At 49.4% G+C, this 23554-nt stretch overlaps 1 protein-coding gene across 1 annotated transcript in view; it reads left to right on the top strand.

Annotated features, from left to right (window-relative positions):
• Positions 1-23554, top strand: part of LOC144106292 (uncharacterized) — a 111444-nt gene that overhangs the window by 35149 nt on the left and 52741 nt on the right. Inside the window, exon 2 of the mRNA XM_077639060.1 lies at positions 15127-15231. The gene's annotated coding sequence lies outside the window, so the exon portion shown is untranslated. The remainder of the gene's footprint in view (positions 1-15126; positions 15232-23554) is intronic.

Genomic DNA, 23554 nt, shown 5'->3' with positions numbered 1-23554 from the left:
AACCCATCCCTCCCAAGGACTTCGTTTCAGTTCCTGGTGTGAAGAAATGATTTGTCCAACGATCGTCCTGAGCGGGTCGAAATGAAGCCTTTGAAGCTTCATAGCCCTCAGGCCAGCTACCATACCTGAATTAATGAGTGAGAGCGCTACTTCCTACAAACATATTCTGTTACACAATAGTCACCGATATACACCGCCATGTAGTAGCACGAATAACATGCCACGGACGGCGCAGTATAGGAACGTCTGGAGCTCACTCAGAGGGTCATTAATACTGCACTGAATTCAATTCATATGTTGTTCCTAGCGCTACTGGTAGTGATGCAGCCATGAATGAAGACTACTCAAACAGACCACACGACGATAACAGCGAAACAAGAAAGAATTGATGGGGATACTGCGATGCGGACAGAGTGCTGATCCGCCTGGCGCCTTCCATGGCCAGTTCTCACGCTTCCTCGGCGTTCAAATAAAGGTGATCCGGTAGCCAGGAAGGGGGCACCCACCGCGGAATCAAGAACGAGGCTCTTCAGCGAACACTCCAAGACGGCACGCGCAGGACGCGCCGTCGTGTGTGGCGAGAGATGCTCGGTGGCCCATCGCCCAAGGCATATTAGTAGTAGACGCGGCCGCTCCCACAGCTGCTCCCGTTAACGCAGATGGTATAGGTCATCGAGAGTGAGTCGACGGCCCCTATGGGGGGGGTCAAGTGATGGCTGGAAGGGCGGCTGTGCCGACCACACTGGAAGGCAGGGCAGCAGGCCTCTTTGATCGGGGCACATACCAAGGGATTGCGAACTGCCTGTGCAGGCAACGGCAGCCGAGCAGGCAGGCCTCCGTGATCCGCACCCACACCGTCGCAGCGATATCTGCGAACCGGTTGCCGGAGCCGGGAGTGAAATTCGCTCGAAGCGTCTTATCATCTCCGAGCGCGCTTTGCTCGCCGCACCGCTTCTGCTCGATGCCACGGGCGACATCGTGCTTGCAGATAAACGAGTGTGAAGGACACTGCGCACGCAGCCCACGTAGCCCACTCACCGCTGGGTGAAGAATCGGTGATGCCCGATTCCGCTTACCGCCCGCCTTCTTACCCGTCTGCAGCGTGCCCCCGCTGCGTGCTAAACGGGAATAAGTGGAGCTGTGCAGGCTGAGAGCCCGTGAGAGGCTGTCTGGTACCGTTTCGCCGACTCCATTGTTTTCTGGCCTCGAGAGGACACTCCCTTCTGCTCTACCACCGCCACCTGTTGGGCTACCGATGTACGGGGTCGACACGCTTTCGTGCGGTGAACGCTCGCGAAAACAATGCAACCACGGGAAACGGAGAAGGTAGTTAGCGTTTGTGTAGAGATGAGACAATCCCCGCTCACTGCAAAACGCTTCAGGACGAGTCTAATGAGGACGTTCAGTAGTATCAACCGTGAAACGGGATTTAGTGATCGAAGCGTTGACACTATGTTGCAATACTAACAAAACTGCAAGAGCGCTTACGTGTGCGTAGCAAAACTGGTTTCGTGAGTGGTCGGCGCTTGTGTTTGGCCTGTTCCTACGTGAAGTCGTCCCGAGATTGGTCGGCGCCTTAATGTCCTCTGGTTACCCATTGTTACTGGCCAGATTGTGGGCGGTTTACAAATGAAAAAGGTTTGCTTTGATCGATAACTGCTGATTATTGATTACTTGAGTAGCGCTGTTTACTCCAACGAATGCCGCCTGGCAAACGCTGTTTCCCTCTAAATATGTTCTATTTGTAGTTTCGAACACTTCAGTTGTTAGTTCAGTGCCAACTTTGTCTTCTGCGTCTCAGCCGTCGGTTCACGACGTTTTTCTCTTGTGATATTGTGGCGAAGATGTTTAAAGGGAGCATAGCACTTCTCTGCCGGGCTTAGGAGCACACAAAAGACCCGGCGGAAAGCGTCCTTTGATATGCAATGGTCTAACTAGTTTCCTCTAAATAACAAGGTTAGTTTCGCTTCGTAGTTGAAATTGAACTTCAACGAGTATTAAACACGAGTACGATTCGTCTACGAGGTTGCTGCTCGAAAAAAAAAAAGCACGAAAATATATTGCTCACAATCGCGTAATATGGTTACGTGATGTAGTGATGTGTTCCTTTGAACATTTTTGTGGACCTTACGCCACAGGAACTCCCCGGAAAAATAGCGATAGTGGCCGCCTGTTTCTGACAAAACTCTTACATCTTGACCAAAAGTAGCTTTGTTGGCTTCAACAGTGAATGAGCACTAATGAGAATCATGATTTTAATTAAGGCATAAGGTACAGAAATCGAGAAGACTATCGATAGCTAAGGTGGCGATGCATTTCAAGAAGAGAAATAAGAAAGGGGGGGGGGGGCGATGTCTCCTACCTTCGCTTAAAGCGTACAACCGCGTACCGCACTTGAAAGTTGACACATCGTTACAAGGTGCCGTTCGGACTCAACGACTACCGGCTCGTCGCAGTGTTCTTCACGACGCTTCCGTACTCAACAACAACCACCTTCCTACCGGTCCTCTCAAAAGATAAGCGAAAGTTGTGTTCAACAAGCGTTTTCATTAGCTTTCTCGGCTTCCTTCCTAGTCTTGCCGCACATAACCCCTACGCACGATTAGCTGCGGCGTGTACGGTGGTGCAGCATGTGTACACAACTCGGGTTGCATCCTTCGGGGCTTCGTCTGAATAATGGCGCCGTGTTCGTGACAGGGCAGCTTCGTCTGCGTTTTGCTTTTTCCTCTGGTCGTCTGCTTTCGCGGCTCGCCCCGTCTGCTCCGACTCCTGCCTTTTTCTCTGTGTACTGTTTCTCGTCTTCGGCTTAGACGCTTGCTTTCACTGCATAGCCCTCGCCTGGTGTTACCGCCGCATACGCCCCATGTCACGATGGCGCATCGTGCACGCTTCCTTAATGGTTATTGCGCCACCATTACCGGAAAAACCTCACGCGGTGCGGCTCGATGCACGCTACGTGGATTATACGCGAGGAACAACGTGCCGTTGTGGTGACAAGTCTCGTGCATGGAGCTTCGGATAGTTTGTTCCCATGAGCCCACTTTCTTCATTCTTCCTGCTCTGATCGCGCCCAATTATACCCCAGCGTAATGAGGTACAGTCGTCCGAAAACTTCTCTGAAGCAGTCAAACCGAAAGCTCTGTACTCCATTCATGACAATCGCTGCTGCCTTGTGGGCCCGATACAGCTTTTAAAGGCAACAGGAGTTAAATACGTTCCATGGGAGTCTGGGGAACAGGTGTAGGGATGACTTTACAAAGGCAACGCATTTAGTAACAGTCGGCAGAATGAACATATTTGCGCAACCTCAAATTCTCGGGCGACATTCGTTACAATAGGAAACATTGGATGCGCTTTCTAGACAATCACATGTAAGAAGACAGGACAGGCGCAACTAACAACTGAGGTTTATTCCAGAAAAAAAACACTTATATATCATACCATACCAGCGCAGGCGCATCAGGGTATCAGCAGCGTAACAAAAGAACAACCCAAAATCAGAAAAAACCAAAGGCGTGGCTCACCTAAACATACTATCAAGAAAGCGTGCCTCCCTATTGTAAAGTATGACTGATGTGTCACTGATGCATGCTTGTCCCTTCTTTTTTATATAATATGACTCAAGAAGTTCACGTGCTTTTTCATTACTGCACTTGCGCAGGATCTTAACTTGGTGGAGCAGGGGCCTGCATTTATGTTCTAAGCAGTGCATGGGTAAATGACGTTGCTCCTGGTTTTTAATTGATCTTTCGTCTTTGATGATGCGCCTGCGCTGGTATGGTATGATATATAAGTGTTTTTTCTGGAATAAACCTCAGTTGTTAGTTGCGCCTGTCCTGTCTTCTTACATGTGATTGTCTAGAAAGCGCATCCAATGTTTCCTATTGCAATGAACCAACTTGCCCAACAACGCATCCTGCTAAACGACATTCGTTACAGTAAGTCGGGCGGCTCCTTTCCCTGTTGTACATGTTTAAGGGTATCTGGTTTCGGTAATGGCGGCCAAAATATGCCTGTCTGTGTGGCTCAGCGACCCTAGAATCTTGTTCCTTAGCATAAATAAGGTCGTAGGATCGATTTTCAACCACGAGGAGCCCCCGTCTTGATGGAAGCCTAATCAAAAACGTAAGATAGCACTCACTTTTCGACGGAGGCTAGATATAAATATATCCGGGTGGTTTGAACTTATCCCCAACGCTTGATTGAGACCAGTCTTTTAGCTGATATAGGCACAGGTATAGTTTCGGCGAGCATGAAAATAATCATATCAAGGTGCATACTTTATGCACGTCTCCCGAAGTTAACCGGGGCGACTGGCAACGGAATGGCATTTCAGTTACCAAACACATTTCATTACGACGCAGTCAAAATCTCTCCAGATCTAATGCTCTCCAATTTCTCGTCGCCCTTACCTTGAGAGGATCGCTTTCGGGACGTTGGCGTCCTCAGAGTGCGTAGATAACGTAGCAGGTTAATTTTCGTCTGCTTTCCTTTCTTTGTTCGTCTGCGTCGTTTTTCCGTCCGTCTGCTGCGACTAAAGTGCACGCTTTAACTTGAACGCTTGGCCACTTTCACCGCCTCGAACTCATGTCCTGGCTCAGCCACTGGCTTCGCTTTTTTTTAACGAGCTCGCACAACGAATCACGCCGTGAGATGAGAGCCGGTGCTATCGGCGCTGAGGCGCGGAGTGGGGGGGTGGTTCGTATAGATAAGTCATCCCGATAGGCCTAGCTTACTGGCCAGTTTCAACTGTTCATTTCGCCAGCCCTTACGCGGTGTCCCGTCGCACCGCTATCCGTGCCGTGATCGCGGTGGCGGAAATGCTGTTTCACGCCTCGTACAACGAACGAATGCCGGCGATCTGCGTTCCTTGCGCATACGCGTGCTGCTCTGGATTATCCCGCTGATGCTATATAGTGTCTTGACGCGATAACGTTAAGGGTCCCGTTCAGCGGAGAAACCACCGTAGTTGCTAGCGTAGGCATTGAATGTTGAGAAAAATTGGAGGACGCTTAAGCTTCGCCTTTAGGAGTGCAACGCGACAGCGTGTTGCAGCACTGCCAGGGAGTCCACGGAACGCCATCGCCCGTTCGGCGCGACGCCTTGCCCGTTAGACAAATCGCTCTGCTACGTACGGTGAAACGGACGCGCGAAGCGGCAAATTAACCACATAGAAGCGCTGCCAGGCGTCTTGCCGAAACGCGCGGGACTCAAGTTGCAGTCGTAGTTCGTCGGCACATCGTTCTCGACAAAACCCGATGCCACGAACACCAGCATAGCTTCCGCGCCGAACGAACGGGCAGCAAGCCGCAAGCTTCGTGGTGAAGGCGCTTTGGATGTGCGCTGCGTTGTTCGCCGCTCACCGCATGATTCCTGCGTGCCCGCACGGCCCAACTGCGCCCGAACGAGACGAGCGGGAGGCGCTGCCGTCGCACGCTATCTGTTGGGGCAGTGGCGTACATTGCGAGGAGGAGGAGGAGGGATTTTTCGCTCATGGCCAACGTCGCCGACGCCGACAATGACGACACCAGCTTTTCTGCGACACAGGGCCCTTAACGCTGTCGCGTTAAAACCGGGATTATTGTCGACAGTCGTGATGTCACAACCAGAGGACCTCACGCGGGTAATTCGAACACACCACAGCGATCACACAGTACAACAGTGATGACGTCAATGCGCAATTTCTCATTGGTCTACAGTGTCGTAACGTCCTTCCACCGCGTACATAGTGCGTATGAATGAAAAGCAATTACGCTGAAAAGCAAAGTGGTCAATGCGGGAACTGAACCGATACCCTTTCAGACACTGAGAAACGCTCGTCCGACTTGGTTAAAAGGAGGCGCTGTGTGTCTTGTGATAACTAAATAAAGAACATGAAAAATAAATGTGAAAAGTAAAATATCATAATATTAAAAAATAAAAATGATAAAGTATAAAGAAAAGAAAATCAATAAAAAAGAAGAAATAAAAAATAAATAAAGAACAGTGCCCGCGTCCAAGAAGTGATGGCAAAAAGGACACCAGGCCGCTGAAGGAAACCATTAATGCTTTCGCGTGATAATATTAAGCCGGAGCTAAAGTGCCCGCCTAATTTTAATGCCCTAGCTATGATTCCGGACCAGATGGTATGCTGTGAAACCATATACCACATATTCTTACGCTTTGCACCTGTGCGCATATTAAACGACTCGAAAGGGGTCAACGTCCTTAGTACTGCAGTCAGCGATGTAATTCAAAAGTTTCAGTGGAAGTCCGAATCAGCAATACAAGCCTAAGCTCACATACCCAGCACGGGAGCACCCATGAAATACAAAGCAGGTGATAACTTCGACAGCCGATCGGCCCCTATGGGAGCTCGTCTACGGAAGGAAAGACACGTACGGCGTTAAGGAGTGGCCTACATATAATTTCGTGCCCTACAGGGTAATCCATGCGGAGCACTGAAAAGCATAAAACTTTTTTGCCGAAGATTAAAGAGGTGCGAAATCAGCGGCACCTTTCGCACAGCTGCTGAACGACGGAACACAATCCTATACAAGGGCACTGTACTCCTTTGTGTAGTACCAGAGACATGGCGGAGTCATTACAGACTCTCCTGTAAATGGGAGGCAGCGGGTTCAATGTCCCAGCTGCCGGTGGCAATTCCGGCCAGGTTGGCCTGGCGATTCGGAGGCCATGAATTCTGGGCGTGGCAACTGACGTCTTCCTTCTCACGGAGGAGCGGGGAAGGTGTCAGTTGAAGATGTCTCCATAGAAAGTACTTGGGCTCGGCGGAAGCGTCGAGCTCAGTGCAAATTTACCCGGCGTTAAGGTGTGCCAGGAGGCCTGGCCAGGAGGGCCGGACAGGTCAAGGCATTGCCATCTTTTTTGTTTGTTTGTTTATTTCGAATACATGAAAGTCATTATACGTGCCGATTTACACTTTCTCGTTTCCGCTAGTTACGCTTTTTCTCCGTTCGTGGATAGAGCACTGGTGTCTTTACAAGTGTGCGTACCGTCTTTGTCGAAAGTAACCGGGCAACGGTGGTCACTTACTTGACCGCGTAGCGAAGTGCTTGTGGCAGCCCTTAAGCTCTGAATCTGTGTAAATTAATGTGACCATTTGAGCTCACATTCTAACCACTTTCGGTCTCTAGGGGTGCCGTTAAGGCTCTGTTGTACAGTTGAGAAGCTGAAACCTGCTGCTCGGTTACTTTCGGCAAAAGGGGGTACATTGTGTACAAGGTCGCAGGATAAGTAGTGAATTTGCGACAAGTTTGGAACGAGGGAAAAAAGTTGCACATGGGGAACAAGGTGTTGGATTCGATAGCATTCATGGGATATAGGAGTTAAAAAGCCACCCCAGAACATAAACCCTGCTACACGTCATGCAGGGGGGCTGTTGACAATTTTCACGACATCAATGCCACGCGGCGGCGGTGCCGCGCACTATAGTCCAAGAAAGATCGGCTGGCGCGTAACCACATCGTTGGCTCCCTTGCATGAGTGTTTCGCTGGCACATTTACACGCGTTTATCGAAGTTTTGCTGGAAAAATATATATGTTAGAAGCTATGCTAGATAGAATTTTCCAGCTAACGAAATGGATGACCAGCTAAATATCTGGTGTGTAATCCATCGCCAGCAGTAGTCAGCATGGGAGCAAGAAGCTTGCACGCTCTAGTGGAACGCTTGGAGGACTTAGAGGGCGCAGTTCTTATCAGGCAGCGAGCCTATATTTCTAAACAGGCCATTTACCCGGACTACAAGAGCCAAGGTAGACACCAGTCGCCATTTTGTTAACAGGCAGCGTTGAGCCCGCCCGACTAAATGGCAGATTTCTAGCGCGAAGAATTGTTTTAATTCACTGTCTCTGTAATGGCAAGCCCTACTGCGGTATGCGTGTGTTGCGATGCTTTCTTTTCAACGAAAACAGTGGCGTGGTAATGTTATCATTTCCTTAGAAATCTCGTTCATTCCAATTTTTCTCGAACGTTATTTGCTCCATGCCTTTGCTACCATTTCAATCAGCCAGTAAGGCTGGCACATTGCAAGCACTTAGTAGAGCAGGACGAAGAATAGCATCATAGCGGCCTTAGATTAGTTCGTGCCTTCAAACGCTGTCTATACGAACGATCGTAGAGCAGAATGTGGGTAACTGCTCCGTGAAAATCAGTGTGCGGAAAGGAGATATCATTGTTCTCGCTTGTTACTTGGAGACGAGGGTATAAGTGTTTTTGATATTTATGGACACAAAATAAACGCAAATGGCACAGCCCTGTCATTTAAAACTCCTACGATGGTGACTGCCAAATTTTCTAGCTCTCTTCTACGCAAGCATCATGACTTCAGAATAACGGCCTGAGGTACGAGTTCGTGCATGATGAAATTAACGGCGGCGCAAACAAGGACACTAGCGCATGTGGTGTCTCTTTCTTGTTAGTGTCCTTGTTTGCGCCGCCGTTCATTTCATTGCATCATGACACTCGCTGGGTTTTGCTTAACCCTAGTGCTGAATGCTAGAAACTGGGCGTCAAGTTTGCTTATTGTATCGTTGTACAAGAGTCTTCATTGTCAGTGTCACTGACTTGAAATTCCCTCCAAAGCGGGTTCGATGTGCACCGCTTCGCTTTCGGGCAGGCAGTTAAAAAAGGTCAAAAGATATTTCTTCCTTGTCTGTAATTTATTGCTTCACACCCTCGATAAACAGGAGACTGGTTCACAAGGGGTTGCCATCATCGACAAAAAAAAAACGCGGATTTTCAGCAAAAATTTAAATCAAGCGAGATTATACCCCGGCTACCCGCAGGTACCCTCAGTAGCGCCATCATACCGTATTTGCCAATTTCTTCAAATTACTTTTGTATTCCTTTCTTGAGATCTCTACCTTCTTCGGTGTTCTTTTCCTATAGAATATCTATAATACTCCTGAACACCCTGCTGTCCTGAATGCCCTGTGCCGCATTCGATGCAGCATGGGTATTCAGGAGGGGCCGGCTGATCCAGTTTTCTTCTTTCCAAACATTGGGCTTTATGCTAATCGTCGCACAAAGATATCAAGGTACTATAAGCGAGCCAATATTCTGAGTACGAGCTCACTGAGCGTAAGTCAACGATTGCAATACATAAGCTAGATGTACTCCTCATGCGGAAAACCGGTCACTAAAAATGAAAATAAAAATATACGCGCGGAAATTTATAGGACACACGTTGGAAACAGCGGGATTCAGAAAGTGAACTACTGACGGGACATTGATGTCACTCAGTGCACGCGGCCTAAATGTGTTCGCGTTTCATTTAAGCCGGTAGGTAGTACAGATATATAGACTTTACCGCGGCCTTTGTAAGAACAAAGGTCATGCTGCGTGGATCCTTATGTGCAGCCAGCGTTCTGAATTTTTTTTTGACGGGAAGAACACAGTCAGAACAAAGTTAGGAGAAAGAGCTTTCACGGATGCTGCGGGAGCCCGGCTACTCGGCTAACATCTTGTCTCTATTTTTTTGGCAAAAACTGCACTCACTCCTAACTACATGGCGATTCCGTACAAGCATGAAGTTAACATTACTCTCCAATCCCCCAAATAAAAGCGGTCTACTGCTCCGGCCTAGCTGTCAACGGCGTGAGATCAAACACTCTCGCTTGGTAGCCCGCCAGAACATCTGTGGCGGCAAAGTGCCAACGACCGCTGGACGCTGTAAAAGGTGCCTCAAGCAGGAAGCTGTGTCCAAGAACAATCGTGGGAGCGTTGCTTCACAGCGCTTTCTTGTATTTCATCTCCGCCTCGTTGCATCGCGCACGTGTGCCAGTCTGGCGGGTGACAATAACAAAAACAACAGCAACAAGGGCGCGCCCAATTTCCCGAAGAAATATTGGGAGTAATAAAAATCTAGCGGCCGCTCACCCCGGCAGAGACGCGAAGCACGTTTCAGAGGGCTTTGTCGTGCTCGCGCCCGATTTCCCAACTCGGGGTGGTATTCTTATAAATAACGCCGGCGCAAGGGGACCATGTACGGCTCCTCCTTCTGGCGTCGGTCTTTCTTATAAAAGTATCTGAACTTCGAAGGACTAGGATCCCCCGTGCTTTCTCTCTCTCTCTCTCTCTCTCTCTCTCGTAACCGCTTCGTGTTGGCGTTGCGCAACCGTCTGCTTCTGCGAAAGCGATTCTGTGCCTAACCTCCCCTGCCCTTCCTCTCCTAATGCGTGCGCTTTGTTCTGCGTACACACATCGCCGGCGATGTCGCTGTGCGAGCCTCCTGATCAAGACATTCCCGTACGCCGGACCAACTGAGGAGCGCGCCGGGCTTGCTTGGCTAGGAAGCTCTGGGCTGCACAGATGTACGCATTGAACCTTCTCTTCCGACGTTACTTCAAGCACTTGTTTCCCTCAGGCAGCATGGTCATTATTTTTTTCCGTGTGGCAGGGGAGGGGACGTCACTGACAAAGGGAGGACCCAATTTCTGTTTATCGGGGAGGCGGTAACGATTGGAGACGAGCATTTCTGCTTATTTAATTCCTCACCATCACCCGAACATCTGCATACACCCTGATTTGAAGGTACACATATTTCGCTGTGTATCTTGTATGCCTTGAGTGTTTGTCGAAAGAAAGCTTTTTTTTTTTGCTCCCTGCCCAATCACAATCTCTTCGATGGGTGAGAGCATAAAAAATACACTTTGACGTGGGCGACAAACTGCCTCCTCTCATGTTTGCTTGGCCACGCTGGTTTGAGCACTGCAGTTTGTACTGAATCTCCTCGCTCAGTACGTTTTCTCCGATTTTCTGTATTTTTCCTTTTGTAGCCTTTGTTTTGTTCACGTGTGTTTGCAGCCTTGCATCTCCTCGAGCTACTTTCACAAGCAAGGAGATAGTCCATTTTATGCCGCACATTCGCTTTTTTCCCCCTTAAACGCCTCAAGAAAAATTACAAGAGGATCGCCCGGCCCATGTTATTTCACCTGGTTGCCATAGCAACGAAGTAAATTTGCAAGCGAGTTCACGACGAATCCACTGCGGGAGCTCAGTAGAATGCATCGGAGTGGTCTAGTATGCGTCGGTGATTAAGCCAGTTGAAGAGTGGCGAAGCTGGTTGTGGTAACAACTGACTCACCTGAGACAGGAACCGAACACGTGTGTTTTGCTAGAGAAGCACATCCTGTTTCCCCTATGCGTGATGACGGGTCGCGGCATATACCCTCGCAAAGCTGGCAATCTTCTACACTGATAACCGGTGTTTGGGCACCAACTCTCTCCAGCCTGGCTGGCTCATTGACTGTGGCCTGACCTCCACACTACCGGAACTGTTTTCGCTCGATAAGGAAACACTTTCGCGTTGAGCAGTAATTTTTTCGGGAGTGTGGCGTGTGCCTACAGCTGTCTACCTGTTCTGGAGAACGCGACCACCTCTTAACCGTCACGTGCAGGCGCTTGCAGTATGTGTTTAGGGCAATAATCCCTAAGTGCTAAGCCATCATTACGTAAGAATATAGGAATGTTTGTCCAAGACACTTGGCTCTTGTTGGCAGCTGTTGCTAGAAGATATGCCCATGCCCACTGCAAAATCGTGGAGTTAGACGTGCGGACATAAGAGAGAAGTTGGATATCTACGCTGAATAAATAGACGATAGTGATGAAAGAAAGCAATAACTCTTCCATTCACTATACCTTCACTTTATATTCTGTCTGGAAGATTAAACTGGTTAAAAATGGTTTGCAGTCACTCCGGCTCTCAGCGATGTGCTAGTTAACTTGGGCTAATTTTACTGCAAATAGTAGCAAAATGTATTGATTGTTTTCTGGATTTATTAACCGGTGTGTCCGTTTGTTAACAAAAAGGCGACTGTGAAATAGATCTTTTTCCCACTAGACGACAAGCACGCTTTGATGTTTGAAACTTAACGAACGCCTCCGAAGTGATGTCACGAAAGCTTCAAAGCTTGACACTTTAATTGGCAGGGCTCCTTCAGAGCACTTATTAAAAGGGGTTCCTTTTTGGTTCCTGTTCTGTTCACCTTTAGGTCTAATTGCTTAAGGCAACACAGGGCGTGTTTTTAGTGCGCGTATGTTTTTTTTTTTGTATAAGGTTTAACGTCCCAAAGCTCTGTTGGACGTCGTTGTAGAGGGCTGCGGATAGTTTAGACCATCTGTGTTTCTTTAACGTGCACTGACATAGCACAGCACGTAGGCCTCCAGCATTTCGCCTCCATCGAAATGCGAGCACGGCGTCTGTATTCGAAGCCGCGTCTTTCGGGTCAGCAGCCAGGAACCCCTTAGCCATCGCGGCGGCATTAAGGTGGAAAGCTAGGCTAGCTTTTGCATTATCCTAGTACTGCAGCAGAGCAGAAAGTTAGCATCGTACTCATCTATTCATTCCTTCTATGTAGGTGTTTTTTTTCTGCTCCAGTGTTATAATAAAAGCGCTGTGCAGATATTCGACTAGTAGAGAACATTACAACCAAGTCGCAGCCATGCCAGTCTGCAAAGTCGGCGACAATCGCTTTCAACCCAGGCGCTTAGAAGTGCTCATGTGCCTTGTTACCAAACATGTAACGCTCATACTACAGCGGTGTGCTCCAGACTTAACGTCGCGCACAGTACGACGTCCAACATACATAATGTGCTTGAAGCTTCATTCAAGAAGCTGCAGGAACCCGGTGGGAAGGAAAAGATTGGCGGTGGTTTAGCCCTGGTTAAACCTGGAGTGACGCGATAGCTACAGCTGGCCGAGTGGAACTTGCTCAGTCGAATTGCAAGGTCAGCCTTTCGCCGCTCCGTTTCGCTGGGCGTCCCTTTTTCATCTTCGTCCCACCTGACACGGCGCAAGCGCACAGCTGTGGCAGCTCAGTTTCGCCGGCGCGCCGCGCCGCCGGCAGAAGCACTGCTCCGCACCACGTGGCTGGTCACGTGACCAACCACGTGACGAACCACGTGATAAGCCACGGCGCCGCGCCGCCTGCAGCTACTCCGCACCGCGTGACAAACCATGGGACAGCGCGGCGGCGCAGCCACAGGTTGCGCCGCTATCACTACAAAAATTATGCATATACGCTACTTATCACAACTGTAAGGTTTTGCGCAGTGTTGATAACTGCCATCATGATAAATTCACCATTTTTTTTTTCATGGCAGCTCTAGCGCATGCGCGCTTCCCTTCCCTTCCATCTCCCGTGCTCCAATGGTTGAAAACAAACCCCCCAGCTTGCATTGCGCATGCGCAGTTTGTGCTGGTGACAAGCACAAGCGATAGATGGCGGCGGCTGCAAGCACACGCTCGGCATCCTATATGTGGAGAAACCACCGTAGTTGTTGGGGTTGGGATTGGCACGTTGAGAGAACCGGGACCTGTATCAAAAGTCGTGATGTTGCAACCGCACGACCTCGCGCGGGTAATTCAAACACCCCGCAGCAATCCACCAAGACAACAGTGATGACGTCAGAGCACAGTATCTCATTGGTCTACAGTGTCGTGACATCTTTCCGCCATACGCAGCGCCTGTGAATGTAAGGCAATTTCGCTGAAAATCAGAATGGTCGAGCCGGGACCCGAACCGCTGAACCTGAACCACCGGGGAACGTTCGTTGGACTCGGCTAAAAGGAGGCTGTCTTGTGGGAAATAAAAAAAAACAAAAAAAAAGAATTGCAGAAAAATTAAAATGAAAACAAAAATAATGTAAAAAAGAAAATTGGCTGTGGTTAAAGTGAAACGCAAAGAGCATGCTGCGCGCCGCTGAAGGGAACCGTTAAAGATATCGCGTCGTACCCTTGACGCGGAGCTTAAATGTCCGCCGAGATTTAATGTCTTAGATGGCTTCTTGACCAGTTGCTGTGCCTTGAGACCATAGCCTACATATTCTCATGATTTCTGCCCGAGTGCATATCAAACGTCTCAAGGAAGGCCAACGTCCCTAAAGTACTGCATTCATCAATGTAATGCACAGGTTTCACTGAAAGGTCGCTTCAGCAATACAACTCTGACTTATCCAACACAGGAGCACCCATGAGTTTACAAAGCAAGTACTACAAGTAACTTCTCAAAGTGAATCGGCTCATATATGGGAGCTCCACTACGAAAGGATCAGCCAGATGATACGTACTGCATTAACGAGTGGCCTATGCATAATTTCGTGCCCTACAGGGTAATCCATGCTGATCACTAAATAGCATAAAACTTTTTTTGCCGAAGATTAAAAAGGTGCGAAATCAGCGGCACCTTCCGCACAGCTGCTCAACGTTCGAACACACCGCTATATAAGGGCACTGTGCTCCTCTGTACAGTACCAGATGTATGGCGGAGTCATTACAAGCTCTCCTGTAAATGGGAGGCAGCGGGGTCAATGACCCAGCTGCCGGTGGCAATGCTGGCCAGGTTGGCACTGCGCACTCGGTCGGAGCGGGAAGATCCTTCCTTCCCTGCCGTTGAGTGGGCTGCTCTGACTGCATGCGGCGGAGATGGACCTGGCCAGACGGTCTAAATAAGATCGACACATCGCCATCTTTTTTTTTGTTTGTTTCGAATGCATGAAAATCATCATGCTGCGCAGAACCACGTCATTTGCTCCCTTGCATAAGTGTTTTGCCGGCACATTCACACGCGGTTTTCGAAGTTTTGCTGGCAAATGGGAGGGAAAAAATTAGTCATATAAGCTACTAATGACAACAGTAGAGCTTTGCGCATTGTTTGTCAGTGGGTGCTCAATTCGCTTTTTTTTTTTCACGGCCGCTCTAGCAGATGCGCGCTTTTCCTTCCCTGCCCTGTCCGGAGCTCCACTGGTTGAAAACAAAGCGCCAGCTTGTATTGAGCATGCGCAGTTGGTGCAGATTACAGGCACGGGCGATAGATCGCGGTTGCTGCAAGCACACGTGTATTTGTCTTCAGCCAGTTATCTGGCCAGCGGACGAAATTTCGCACACTCCTACTATCCAGTGAGCGTAGAATCTTGTGAAAAAGGCGGATTACTTAGGTGCTCGCTTGTGCGCTGCACGTCATCCTGAGCGTAGCTGTAGATCTCAGAAACGGGGCACAAAACCGCGCTTGTTCATGAATAAATCTGCGTGTCCTCCGGCCAGCGACTAACAATTTGTCGTCCGACTTACGCGGCCGCTAATGTCCCCGTGCTTATCTTATTCCTTGTTCCTTTGCTCGCCGCAGGCTCCAGCGGCCAGTGACCGTGGTGACCGCGAGTCCATCAAGGCCCGAGATCTCGAGCAAGACTTTACAGGGAGCCCCTGAACCGAGACGACCGCTCGAGGGAATGTAAGTGCGCACTGTAACGAGACATTTCCGGCGGCGAAGCTTGCAGACGCGGTTCTGAAGCGCTCTATTCCACCTGCTCATTCTGAACGCACCCCTCGTCGGTGAAGTAGGAGCCTAGGCGAAGTGGATGTAATGAAAAACAATTGAAAAACAGCCTACCCTGTGACATCGTCGTCATCGCTTCATCACCTGCTTTTAAAGATTGTGCAACTGACATTCTTCAATGCTGAATAATCGTGGCCGTTTGTTTTCCTACACCCAAATGTAAGCCCACCCCTTATGTAACACCTGCTTGAATGGGGGCCTTTAAGGAATAAAACCGAACTGAACGGAATTAATTGTGCACTCACGAAACGTTGGTTACAACTTCTGCATAAATGCATTCCTACCCATGACGCTTGCAGTTCTTGAGGGACTGTGCTGCTGTTGTCCTCCTGGCGTCTAGCGGATCATACCCGCGATGGGTCATCGGCCCCGAATCGCGAGGCTTAGGAAGACTTATAAGCAGGATACGAGTTGGACAATAGAAAATTAATGGTAGGCAGTAACAGGCGCGGTATTAGATGGGTTTCTAAGCGAGTCGCTCTGCTCTTCTTCATACCACAGCTCCTAGAAGAATTCTTGTAATCTGTGGAGGCATTGCAACGGTACTTCTTTTACCACTCGTTCTGTACATTTTTCTTCTTCTAAGCTCGCTCGTCTTATTAACATGCATCAACACACTCCAACTTATCTGACCATGTAGCGACGTAGCTAACGCAAAAGTGGCGTGTGGCGTGCAAGTCCAAATTGGAACCTGGCATGCGGGCCCTTGGTTGAATTTTTGCATAAAAAAAGAAAGCAGCACTCAGACATACTTGGCTTAGAGAAAAAGAACTAACAAGGCAGTATTATTTCTCTGTTGAAAGCATACGTCAGCCTGTACACATTTTTTTCCATTACGATCTTAAAAGAAATAGACGAATTTATCATTTTTTTAAGTTACTTACTTGGACTAGCCGTTAGAAACATGATGTATAAAAATAAATATTAATGAAACAGGCGAAATGCGCGACACAATAAAAGGAAGACACCAGAAGCGCATAATACGAACTACTCCCAGTCCTCATCATATATGCCTCATGTAACTCAGGCCGCCTTGTTGCAGCATAGATCGTGTGAATCGACGACGGGGCTGATCAGTGTCAAGTTTTGTCCTTGTTGATACTTTGGCATGCAGCGTATAATGCTTATAGGGCTAAGCCGATATAGTTATAAGCACAAAACACGTGAGCGGGCTGATTTTGCTTAACTGTTTGGCCGTACAAAACGTTGAGGGCCGAACAGCTGCACTCGCTTGCTGGCTAGCCACAACAGTCGGCAATACAGCAAGCAAAGCGTAGACCAATTTCCTGACTTCTGAAGCGTGAATATTGCCGTGAAATCATCTCTCGTCTATGACTCACGTGAGCTATGGCTTCCAGAACTATGCGCCAATTTAGTGAGATGACTTCAACGAATTGGGAATCATCTTCTGGCACGTCTTCTTCATGGTGTGTTAAGCTGCGCAATGCTTTTTCACTTGCTGTTTATCATAGAGGTGGTAGTGAAGCCCAAATTCCAGAGACTCGAAGAGGAAGCTCATGAAACTTCATGTTTCCTTATAAAAATAGCTCAAGATTCAGCGGCGTTTCATATGTTATGATCCCGTTGGCTCGGCTCGGATGTCGCCAACACACATGCCATGGAGTCAGGAATCATTCTTACTTGCTAACGAGTTTCTAAATCTTGCCCCACATAAAGGTACCCTCACTCTCACGAACTTCTGTAGTAGCGCCACTGTCGCGATCAGCGCTGTACAGCGTCTGATCTTGTGGCATGCTCCCGCGTGGGCTTCCTGAGCTACGTGAAGACTTGTTGTCAGCTTGCTCCACTCATCCTTTTAGAGTTTTTAGCTTGTAGGAAGCAAGTCTTATCTCCGATATTTCCTCTAAGACCTCACCCACATGACCATTACCTGCGGTCCTTATTAACGCCGAATAAGACAACACTGTTATCAGCATTGCAACGTGTTGTTCTTTTACGCGGCCTTAACACTGCGCAGAGCGGGAAAGCTGTGAACGACGCGGAAAAAATGAAAGGTAGGAGAAAGGAAGGAGCCTTACCGGATCTATTTCTCGCTCCTTAGCAGTGGAAAGGTATAAAAAAGGAAGCTACTTTACTCGCTCAAACTTCGTATACTGGCCTGCCAACGCGGGTACCAGAAAGAAAAAAAAAGCAGGAAGTGGGGTCTTATACGTATTAACAATACCCAAATCATTGTTATTCTCTCAGGACGCCCACTCGAACCGGACAGGCAGCGCATAAAAAAAATTATTTCATGCCCCGTTCACAAAGCACATAGTGAAAAGCAAGCCTGGCTCAGCAGTCAACTGAAATCAAGCGAAGCGCTTCGCTGCGCCATGGGTAAAAAAAAAAAACCAAGCTTAGAAACTGGCCGCAAAGACTAGAATTTCGCGGATCCTTTTTTTCGCCGTCAGACGTCGGAACAACTACAGATGTGCGTGGGATACCCGAAGCGAAAGCAGACTCCTGGGCGAAAATTGTAGGCGTCCAAAAGTCAGGGTGCCGCAAGGCGTCTTTCAGAGAGCGCGTTCAATTGCGCGCCAGTTGATAAGCAAGCGGTCTCAACCGCCAGTGCGGGCAGGACGCAAATTGGTGACGGATACTTAATTCAAAGTGGTGGAAACGAACAGAGAGTTAAGGAAAGAGTAGAAGGAAGCACCCGCCTCGGACGGGCACCTTTAACAGCTGATGGCGTCCAGCGCTGGCCGTGCGAGCTCCAGCCAAGCGAAACGCGCTCAGCGGACCGCGCCTGAAAAGAACACCCCGCAATCGTCGCTCGGCTTGTCTCCTGTCCGTTCGAGTGCCGTTCGGACTATACTGGGGGTGGTGGCGCCGCGGGCCGGTCTTCACCTGGAGAGCTTAGGTCTAATTCTATGCAGCATGACCAAGCACTTATGGTTACGATGAGAAACTGTCCTTGCTGGAATGCTTATACAGCCGTTTAATCTTCGATAATCGGCTCATTTTTCTGCCAGGAGGAAGGCTTTTCAGACTGCTGTCTTGTACGGGCCGATTGCGTGCCTCTGATGTGTCGATACCAGGACCGCACCAACCTTTGACGCGTGCCCCGTATACAGGTTCCTCCGCTGTGTTGTTCATAGTGGCCGAATGCGTGGTGGCTGGAGCTATGAAAAGGAAGCCACTTACGTCACCAAGCGCAGCCTTCGGTGGACGGCTTTGCTGCATGGCCGCTGCCTGCCCGCAAGACACGCTTCCTCGTACAATCGTTGCACGCAACAGATGGTCAGTCCTGGATCATCAGTGACACGGAGAGGACCTTTCTTCGGGATCTGCAGAGGCAGGGGGAACGCGGTCGTCAAAGCAGGGAGCTGGTTCGTCGTCACGGAAGCCGCCCTGGATTGGTTCTTGTAGTGGCCGTTGTCCAGAAGCCCATTTGTGCGGTTCTTCCCGGAAGAAACTGCGCACGGCAGTGTCTGCTACGCGCCGAAGAGGAAGACAAAGTCAGTGGGCCATTGGGTGGGCGAGGCGACAAGTGACGGTGGAACCGACATTCAGTCCTGCAGTGCCCACTGCGTAACTGCGTACTTCGCGCCTCTGTGAAAAGACGGTCCACCAGAGAGAAGGGTCGTTCTTTTGAGTCGGATGATCCGGCTTTCGAGGGCGTCTTTGAGGTGCGTTCTGCTTTTCACAGTGTCCCTTCTGGGAACTGGGAGTGCGTCTCTCTGGTCGAGTGGTTTGATATTGCGCTGGGGACTGGGTCACACACATGAGGCGATAGCATTTCTGCTCCACTACGTCACCCACATGCCGAGTGACCTTCAGCGTGAAACGCTGGTAAAGGCTCGTATCGTCTGCGCTTCGGAGGTGTATATTCTGGAGCTCCTGCTATTGTCGTGGTCTCAAGAGTGCCGCGTGAGAAAACTGTCACGCATTTCGTCTCCCCTCCACATCCACAACGCATTCACCGAAAGAAAAAGTCCGCGCGAATGCAGCAATAGTTATCCGTGCCAAGTCGTTTGATCCATGGGATGGGTGAAAACCCCAGCCGTGGTGACCGCAAGGTGAAAGGCAAAATTGTCAGTTTACTGTGCGGTGTCAGTGCACGTTAAAAGATTCCCAGTGATCAAAATCAATCCGTAGTCCTCCACTACGGCGACTCTCTCTAATTTCCTTCTTCACTTCACTTCACTTTATTACCTTAAAGGTCCCCGGGATTGGGGGTGTTACATAAGGGGTGGTTTACATGTATAAAACATATTTAATAAACAAAGAAAACACCTAAGGTACTTAAATTATTCGCTGTTAAATATAGTCTCTAAGCAATTCACAAATGTTGTTGGACAGGTGATTGCGGCGATGTCGTGTGGAAGGCTGTTCCAGTCCGTGGCTGAACGGAACTCTTTCTTCATCCGTGGTTGAGGTGTCCACCAAGAAGGGAGATAGTTACTGCATGTTTGTTTTCCTCCTAACTATCGCACCGTATACGCAATCCGACCCGTGCAAGCTTCTCATGTACAGGGCAGTCGAGCCAGCAATATTGCGACGCGCAAGGAGCCTACTTTTTGAAAAATTTGCATGCTATATAGACTTACCTCCTAAGTGAAAAATTGTGGGTTCTTTCGACTGAAAGACACTGCTAGACCAAAACGCAGAATGGTAGGCCCGTAAGCAAGGCACGCTCAAAAGAAGTGGCATAAAAAGTGCCTGGTTTGCTGAAGCAACGGATTGGACGCTTGCGTTTAAAGTCAGAATAAAACTAAACGCTTTGAGCCTGCGGGTACTCACAAAAAGTTACGTTCGGTGGGAACTGAAAGCAACAGAAAACTTTGAAGTTATATTGCAGGACATAAAAATTTAGTATTGCAATGGGCGAAGTAGAATAACTTTCGTGCCTTGAATACCTATGAGGCAATTTATTATTATTATGAGACTGTGGACGAAGCGAGCTTTTATTGCCACTCGTAAGTATGGCGGCCACTCCTTCGAAGACGAAGATGCATGATGATGATGAATATGCACAGATGAGGACGAAGGTCGTGCACTGTGCTTACATTTGCTCCCCCTAGGGACGAAAGCGACCAGCCCGGGCGCACGTTAGAGCGAAGTACGGGGAAGGGCGAAGGGCTTTAAGCGCGATACATGAACAATATCTACACCACGACAACGTCGGTCATTGACAGGATGGCAGCGGCAACGCGATAGTTCACGGGGGACGTTTGTTCGAGTACAGTGTACGGACAAATAAAGCGGCTGAGGAATTTTTCGCACAAGCCGGGGCTGCGCACTGGAGTCCACATGAACACTTCATCAGCAGGGAAGAAACACACTGCACGGTGTTTGAAGTCATAGGTGCTTTTCCGGGAGGCTTGGTAGGCGTCAGTGTTCAGGCGGGCAATGGGGCGACAGTGGGCAAGACGCGAAGTCAATTCGTCACAGGAGAGTCCGGAAGAGGTTGGGGGGGGGGGGGGGGGGCAGAGAAGAAAGATGCTTCGAGAGCGAAGGTAGGGGGGCGACCATACACAAGAAAAAACGGGGACAAGCTGGTTGTTCGTTGCATGGCAGTATTGTAGACAAAGGTGACAAAGGGAAGCATGGCGTCTCAGTTGGTGTGGTCTGGGTGGATTTACGTGGACAGCATATCTGACACGGTGCGATGAAAGCGCTTGGTGAGCCCATTGGTCTGGGGCTGATAGGCGGAAGTTGTTTTATGGACGATACTGGAAGCGTGAAGAACTTCGGCAAGAACGCTGGAGAGGAATGACTTGGCGCGGTCACTGATAAGGACACGTGGGGTTCCGTGGCGCAGAATTATGGCATTGAGGAAGAAATGGGCGATCTCGGAGGCAGAACCGGAAGGAACGGGGGCCGTTTCAGCGTACCTGGTTAAGTGGTCGATGGCTGTGACAATCCAACGGTTGCACGATGGCGTTGGTGGTAAAGAACCGTAGAGGTCAATCCCAACGACCTCGAATGGTGAGAGAGGACAGGGAAGAGGTTTAGAAGGCCCGCAGGGGGAGATGCGGAGCGTTTGCAGTGTTGGCAAGGGATGCAAGATGCAATATATTTGGCTACAGAGGTTGAGAGGCCAGGCCAAGAGAAACGGCACCTGATACGGCCATACGTTTTCTCGAATCCTAAGCGGCCGGCCATGGGGTCGTCATGAAGCGCCTGCAAAACTTCACGGCGAAGAGAACGAGGAATGACAGGTACCCAGGCGTGACCCAGGGGGCTATGTTTGTGCCAAAGAAGGGTGCCGTCGGCCAGCTTGAAGCAGTTAAGTTGGCGACGGAGGTGGGCAGTTGGAAGCCGCATAGCACCACTCAGGCGATCGATGAGGGTCTGGCAGTTAGGGTCGGCCCGCTGTGCTGAGGCGAGACCGCCGAGAGCGGGAGTGGGCATCAGATCAATGGCTGCGGCTGTCAAGGCTTGGGTAGCCATTGAATTAGCAGATCGGAAAGATGAAGAAGCAGGAGGAGAGCACGGAGGGTGTGTCGAGGCGAGGGGGCAACGAGAGGGCATCGGCGTCTATGTGTTTTGTGTCGCCTGATTTGTAGGTGACGGTGAAATCATACCCCTGGAGGCGGAGAATCCAGCGGCCGAGGCGCCCGGACAAGTTCTTCTGTGACGACAACCAGCACAGCGCATGGTGGTCAGTGGCGATGATGAACTGGCGGCCATACAAATGAAGCCGAAAGTTAGCCGCCGCGGTGGCTGAGTGGTTACGGCGCTCGGCAGCTGGCCCGACAGTCGCGTGTTCGATCCCGGCCGCGGCGGTCGAATTTCGATGGAGGCGAAATTCTAGAGGCCCGTGTACTGTGCGATGTCAGTGCACGTTAAAGAAACCCAGGTGGTCGAAATTTCCGGAGCCCTTCACTACGGCGTCTCTCATAGCCTGAGTCGCTTTGGGACGTTAAACCCCCATAAATCAAATAGGGGCGAAAGTTCTGAACGGCCCAGACAACGCCAAGACACTCTTGTTCAGTGATCGTGTAGTTCTGCTCCGCTGCAGTCAGGATACGACTTGCGTAAGCAATCACGCGCTCGGTCGAAGAGTGCTGACTCTGCAAAAGAACGGCACCAAGGCCGTGTCCACTAGCGTCAGTGTGTAAAATCGTCCAGGCGCTGTCATTAAAATGGGCCAGTATCGGATCAGATGTGAGAGCCTGCTTTAGAGTCGTAAAGGCGGCCTCGCAGGCTCCAGACCAAACGAAGGGCATGCTGGCGCCAAGAAGCTTATGCAAGGGGCGGCGATGAAGGCGAAACTTCGGATGAAGTGACGAAAGTATGAGGCCAGTCCAAGAAAACTGCGCAGGTCTTTAATCCGTGATGGGTGGGAAAATGCAGAACAGCAGCAACTTTACCGCGATCAGGTTTTATGCCCCTCCGACTAACGACGTGTCCGAGAACGTTGATAGAAGTGGAAGCAAGGCAACATTTCTTTGTGTTTAACTGAAGTACGGCCGCGGAAAGAGCACTTAAAACTTCATCGAGGCGAGCAAGGTGCTCACAAAAAGTCGAGGAGAAAATTACGATGTCGTCCAGGTAGCAGAAACAAGTTCATTTTGTTCTTTTAATGCGAAATCATTATACGCCTCATGGGCAATGACACACGGCGTCGGCGTTGACCAACAGCAGTGGTCCCAAAAATCCCAGATGACGTCATCAGGATTTTCGGACTGAGAGGCGAGCATGCAACACGTAGGCCACAAAACCGCGTTGCCTTTCGGCGAACAAATGGGAACCTAGTATATGCGTTGGCTTAAGACTGTACCCTAAGGAGTAGGTGTGTCGTTAGAAAGTAAGAGAGAAGAAAACAATTTTAAAAATCAATAGAAATCAATAATATAAAGCAAATTAAAAACAGTGCTTTCGAATTCAAAGCACGTAGTAGTCTTAAGTGCTTGCTGGAATCACTTTCTTAGTGGCGCCCTTCATAGCCTGAGTCGCTTTGGGACGTTAAACACCAACAAACAAACAAAAAAACACACAAACAAACGATTTTCTAGTGGTTTAAAAAAAGCAGCCACTATATCTAGAAAACACACAAGGGACACCCTATTTTGACGAAGTTTTCAGGGCCCTCCGCAGTTCTTAACATATAGAGCCAGCCGTGGTCACTTCAAAATGTGCAGCTATTGGCAAACTGCTTTCTCGTGCGACATTACGTCTCAAGGAATCCCGATAGACCAAGCAGACACTGTCAGAAGAACATGACTGAAAGAAACCGCTTTCATTGCTCAATGCCCTCCCTCAGTGA

The sequence above is a fragment of the Amblyomma americanum genome, chromosome 10 (genome assembly GCF_052857255.1).
Source record: "Amblyomma americanum isolate KBUSLIRL-KWMA chromosome 10, ASM5285725v1, whole genome shotgun sequence".
NCBI classification, from domain to species: domain Eukaryota; kingdom Metazoa; phylum Arthropoda; class Arachnida; order Ixodida; family Ixodidae; genus Amblyomma; species Amblyomma americanum.
Note: the sequence above shows the minus strand (reverse complement) of the source record. Positions and strands in the feature narration are given on the sequence as shown.